Raw genomic sequence first — 6164 nt, forward strand, 5'->3', positions numbered from 1 at the left:
GGCGAGGGTTCCCGCAGGAGCGGGTGATAGCACGGGAATAGGTGGATTGGGGGCACTCGCTGCTCCCTGAGGTGGAACCGGAGCGCTGGGCAGATTATGCAGAGTTTGGAGCACTTCCTGCATGGCGACGTTCAACTGGGCAAGCTGCTGCAGGTCGAGGCACTGGGACACTCATGCTGACTCCATTTTTGTTTGGTGTGTGATACTGTGACGCGTACTGAGTATACGAAGAGGCAGGACACAGACGCAGGAATGAACAAGGTCAAGGTTTACTTAACAATGAGCAAGAGAAATAACAAAGATAGAGTAAATGACACAAAACTTAACAATCACACACAACATCATCCAGAACAGTCCAGGGCTAAATAGAGGTGGTGATGATGATTGATGAGGTGCAGGTGCGCTGGAGGTGATTAGGGTGCGTTGGGTTTCCATTCCGGTGTTGCCGAGGTGGTGCGCTCAGACCGGTGGCTCAGTAGACCGGCGAATCAGAGCGCCGGATGGGAGCAACGGGAGGAGACGTGGCATTATTTTTGTTTAGGCTTTCAGTGTTGAAATGCCTACATTCTAAACTTGCTTCAACCTACTTCACTTCAATACAGCAATTAAATGGTTAAGTAAAACACAAACACAGAGCTAGGGAGCCCTAGTCAGGGCAGGCTCCAGGCATAAGCGACATAAGTGTTCGCTTCGGGCCCCTGGCCGCTAGGGGGCCCCCGACCCAAAACAAAATATATATATACACTACCGGTCAAAAGTTTTAGAACACCTACTCATTCAAGGGTTTTTATTTATTTGTACTATTTTCTACATTGTAGAATAATAGTGAAGACATCAAATGTATGAAATAACACATATGGAATCATGTAGCAACCAAAAAAGTGTTAAACAAATCAAAAATATTTTACATTTGAGATTCTTCAAATAGCCACCCTTTGCCTTGATGACAGCTTTGCACACTCTTGGCATTCTCTCAACCAGCTTCACCTGGAATGCTTTTCCAACAGTCTTGAAGGAGTTCCCACATATGCTTAGCACTTGTTGGCTGCTTTTGCTTGACTCGGTGGTCCGACTCATCCCAAACCATCTCAATTTGGTTTAGGTCGGGAGATTGTGGAGGCCAGGTCATCGCATGCAGCACTCCATCACTCTCCTTCTTGGTAAATAGCCCTTACACAGCCTGGATGTGTGTTGGGTCATTGTCCTGTTGAAAAACAAATGATAGTCCCACTAAGCCCAAACCAGATGGGATGGCGTATCGCTGCACAATGCTGTGGTAGCCATGCTGGTTAAGTGTGCCTTGAATTCTAACTAAATCACAGACAGTGTCACCAGCAAAGCACCCCACACGATAACACCTCCTCCTCCATGCTTTATGGTGGGAAATACACATGCAGAGATCATCTGTTCACCCACACCGCGTCTCACAAAGACACGGCGGTTGGAACCAGAAATCTCGAATTTGGACTCCAAACCAAAGGACAAATTTCCACCGGTCTAATGTCCATTGCTCATGTTTCTTGGCCTAAGCAAGTCTCTTCTTCTTATTGGTGTCCTTTAGTGGTGGTTTCTTTGCAGCAATTCAACCATGGCCTGATTCACACAGTCTCCTCTGAACAGTTGATGTTGAGATGTGTCTGTTACTTGAACTCTGTGAAGCATTTATTTGGGCTGCAATTTCTGAGGCTGGTAACACTAATGAACTTATCCTCTGCAGCAGAGGTAACTCTGGGTCTTCCTTTCCTGTGGCGGTCCTCATGAGAGCCAGTTTCATCATAGTGCTTGATGGTTTTTGCGACTGCACTTGAAGAAACTTTCAAAGTTCTTGACATTTTCCATATTGACTGACCTTCATGTCTTAAAGTAATGATGGACTGTTGTTTCTCTTTGCTTATTTGAGCTGTTCTTGCCATAGTATGGCTATCTTCTGTATACCCCCCCTAGCTTGTCACAACACAACTGATTGGCTCAAACGCATTAAGAAGGAAAGAAATTCCACAAATTAACTTTTAAGAAGGCACACCTGTTAATTGAAATGCATTCCAGGTGACTACCTCGTGAAGCTGGTTGAGAGAATGCCAAGAGTGTGCAAAGCTGTCATCAAGGCAAAGGGTGGCTATTTGAAGAATCTCAAATATAAAATATATTTTCATTTGTTTAACATTTTCTTGGTTACTACATGATTCCATACGTGTTATTTCATAGTTTTGATGGTTTCACTATTATTCTACAATTTTGAAAATAGTAAAAATAAAGAAAAACCCTTGAATGATCTCAACTTACTGTTGAGAGTTAGAATAGTAGAATACACAAGGTGCAAGTTCGAAATTTGGTTGTGCATTAGGAGTTTTTTTCTTGTTTTGTCAGTCACTGACAGTCAATCAATTTGCCATGTCAGCTAACAATTTTTTGCTTGGTAAGTTAGTCTAGGCAGTTATCTAAACATGTAGTAATCATTGCCGAATACTGACCAGGCAGGGCAGGTGCCCAGGGGCCCTGACCTCCAGGGGGCCCCCATTGATTTTGTTAGTCACTCTCACTCAAATAAAATTAACATGGCATAAGTCATGGGAATGTGTAGAATTGCAGGTAATTAACTTTAAAACTGCAAAAATGTATCTCCACCCCATGGGAAATGGGTATAATGGCTGGAAATTTGCTTTAAAACGCAATATGTGCCCTATTACAAAATAAGTAGAATTGCATGAAATGTGTTATAAAGAATAAATGGTGGGGCACTGCTTTGATTAAGAGTGTAGTATTGGAACAATCAGTGAAATTATACACTGTGACAACCGCATTGACAAGCAGGGACAACATCAGTCCAGCAGCTCCGTGGAGACTGGATTAAGACACACACACCTGGCTGAAGCTTTGGACAATTTTACTACAGATGTTCCCGCGCGAAATGTGTCAGTGACGCTTACCACTCGGAGGTGTCGCCGAAGTTGAACTGATAAACTCGCTCGCCTCGCGCTCAGCCTCAGCAGCTGTGCTGATAAGGATAACTGTGATCAGCTGTCGACTGTAAATGGCCTGGCCATAAAAGGCGCTATAACCCCTGGTGTGAGGTCTGATAATGGAGCTGTTGTAGGCCATGGATAGTGTGAGAACATTACTCAACCTGACCACCATAACACTGACTGACTGACATCTCTCTGGTGGTAAATCACAGCAAGCAACGCGTCAAAACATGTCAATGAGCAGAGATCGATGTGAAACTGCAAATCGACTCGTACAACAAACCGCAGTTTGTTGTAAAGTCATAATAAGACAAACCTTAGTATATTATAAAATACATTTAAAAAACAAAATTATAATATCATACCTTGGGTCCTGATATCCACCAAGTAAGTTTTCGATCTAGTTTCCAAAGAGCCCGGGCTCTAGTCCCAGAACCAGACGCAGGTCCAGAAGAGTAGATTACAGCACAGATGTTTTGGTCACAGCTTTATAGAGCTCTCTTTCTCTCTCTCCTCAGAGCGCAGTCTGCTCGGACATCAGCTAGGTGTCTCCTCCACTCTGCCCCGGCTGCAAGTTCAAATCCTTCTCTCACACCCGCTACTATTATCTGTCACAAGCAAGAGGAGGGGCGCACATGTCCTACACCCCAATGTTCATACCGCCCCGTATGATAAAACACACACACACACACACACACAGAGAGATGGGGTTGCCCAACCCAATTTATGCACTATAACTTTCAATGACTCAGTAGCTCGCCGGCGGGAATCCCATGCTCCGGTAATCATTTCACAATGTTTTCAGTGTCCTCCGGGATGCGATAAAAGACAATTGTAGTTATAACATACATTTTCTGTGCATAGCCAGAACCGATCAGTATCAAACTACAGTTAACATACGTTTGTTATACTTTGTTTTTAACCTACACTTTATTTTATTATACTTTATTAGGGTTTCATACACATACAATATAGGCCTACTGTTTAAACATTACATAAAGAACCAACACTTCTCTTCATCATATTAAAAACAGCACAAAGACTGAGCTTTACACAGTTAATGTTTGTCCATGTTGAGTATAAAAAGATCCCCTTGTTACAGTTTTATAAATGATCCCCTTGTAAACAATGGTACAGTATATAGAAAATACTTATACTTCCCTTCTTTCTATATAATGCTCTCCTTGACATCCTCTGTATAGTATTGTCAGTGATAGAGCAGGATACAGGAGCAGTGGTGGAGGATTTATAGGTTGAGAGATAGAGGGTAGAGCAGAGAGGGAAGTAATGATGGCAGAGAAAGGGTGGCTGTACAGAGCTGTAGAGCTAGGTATTCAGGCTTTTGTTCCAGCCTTGCTATAACCTGATTCAACATGTCAAGGTCCTGATGGTCCTTAGGTTAATTAGGGGAAGGGGTAGGAAGCGAGTCAGGACCTTGACAAGGCTGATTAGTAGAACAAAGTGTTGACCACCCCTGTGTAGAGGGCTAGAAAGACAGACAAGCAACTCACCGGGCACACACTGGTAGAACCAACGTTTCAACGTCATTTGTCAACCTATTGTGATGTGGAATCTATGTGGAAAACACATTTGGATTTGCAAAAAGTAAACTAGTATGGTTTTCATCTAATTTCAACAAACGTTGTAAACATTTAAATTAGGGTAAAACTTCAACTTAAATACAATGACTTAACATGACTAACAGGTTGATACATCAATCTAATTTCAACATCATCATAAGAACTATGTATATGTTGAAATTATGTTGAAAATTCCACGTAGAAACTGTAAAAATATTTTTCATCCTATATGGGTGGTTGAAATGATGTTGAATTTCATATTTGATTAGACATATTTTATTTGACCTTGTTTCAATGTTGATAGTAAAATGGTATGTTTGAATCAACGTCATCGTTTCAACGTCATGCAATCAACCTAAATAAAGAGGTACACTACATGACCAAAAGTATGTGGACACCTCCTCGTCGAACATCTCAATCCAAAATCATGTGCATTAATATGGAGTTAGTACCCCATTTGCTGCTATAACAGCCTCCACTCTTCTGGGAATGCTTTCCACTAGATGTTGGAACATTGTTGCAGGGACTTGCTTCCATTCAGCCACAAGAGCATTAGTGAGGTCGCGCACTGATGTTGGGCGATTAGGCCTGGCTCGCAGTCAGCGTTCCAATTCATCCCAAAGGCATTCGATGGGGTTGAGGGTCAACGCTCTGTGCAGGCCAGTCAAGTTCTTCCACACTCATCTTGACAAACCATTTCTGTATGGACCTCGCTTTGTGCACAGGGGCATTGTCATGCTGAAACAGGAAAGGGCCTTCCCCAAACTGTTGCCACAAAGTTGGAAGCACAGAATCGTCTAGAATGTCATTGTATGCTGTAGCGTTAAGATTTCCCTTCACTGGAACTAAGGGGCCTATCCCGAACCATGAAAAACAGCCCCAGACCATTATTCCTCCTCCAACAAACTTTACAGTTGGCACTATGCATTGGGGCAGGTTGCGTTCTCCTGGCATCCGCCAAACCCAGATTCGTCTGTCGGACTGCCAGATGGTAAAGCGTGATTCATCACTCCAGAGAACGAGTTTCCACTGCTCCAGAGTCCAATGGCGGCGAGCTTTACACCACTCCAGCATACGCTTGGCATTGCGCATGGTGATCTTAGGCTTGTGTGTGGCTGCTCGGCCATGAAAACAGATTTCATGAAGCTCCCGACGAACAGTTCTTGTGTTGACGTTGCTTCCAGAAGCAGTTTGGAACTCGGTAGTGAGTGTTTCAACCAGGGACAGACAATTTTTACGCGCTATGCGCTTCAGCACTTGGTAGTCCCATTCTGTGAGCTTGTGTGGCCTACCATTTCGTGGCTAAGCCATTCTTGTTCCTGGACGTTTCCACTTCACAATAACAGCACTTACAGTTGACCGGGGCAGCTCTAGCAGACATTTTACAAACTGGCTTGTTGGAAAAGTGGCATCCTATGACAGTGTCACGATGAAAGTCACTGAGCTCTGCAGTAAGGCCATTCTACTGTCAATGTTTGTCTATGGAGATTGCATGGCTGTGTGCTCGATTTATACACCTGTCAGCTACGGGTGTGGCTGAAATAGCCAAATCCACTAATTTGAAGGGGTGTCCACATACTTTTGTATGTATAGTGTATATTGAAATAAAATGTGAAGCCAC

At 43.3% G+C, this 6164-nt stretch overlaps 1 protein-coding gene across 1 annotated transcript in view; it reads right to left on the reverse strand.

Annotated features, from left to right (window-relative positions):
• The window catches only part of vcanb (versican b), a 43446-nt gene extending 38476 nt beyond the window's left edge, over nt 1–4970 (reverse strand). Inside the window, exon 1 of the mRNA XM_045208266.1 lies at nt 3329–4970. The gene's annotated coding sequence lies outside the window, so the exon portion shown is untranslated. The remainder of the gene's footprint in view (nt 1–3328) is intronic.
• Nucleotides 4971–6164: the final 1194 nt, after the last annotated feature.

This window comes from Coregonus clupeaformis, chromosome 27 (genome assembly GCF_020615455.1).
Source record: "Coregonus clupeaformis isolate EN_2021a chromosome 27, ASM2061545v1, whole genome shotgun sequence".
Taxonomy (NCBI): domain Eukaryota; kingdom Metazoa; phylum Chordata; class Actinopteri; order Salmoniformes; family Salmonidae; genus Coregonus; species Coregonus clupeaformis.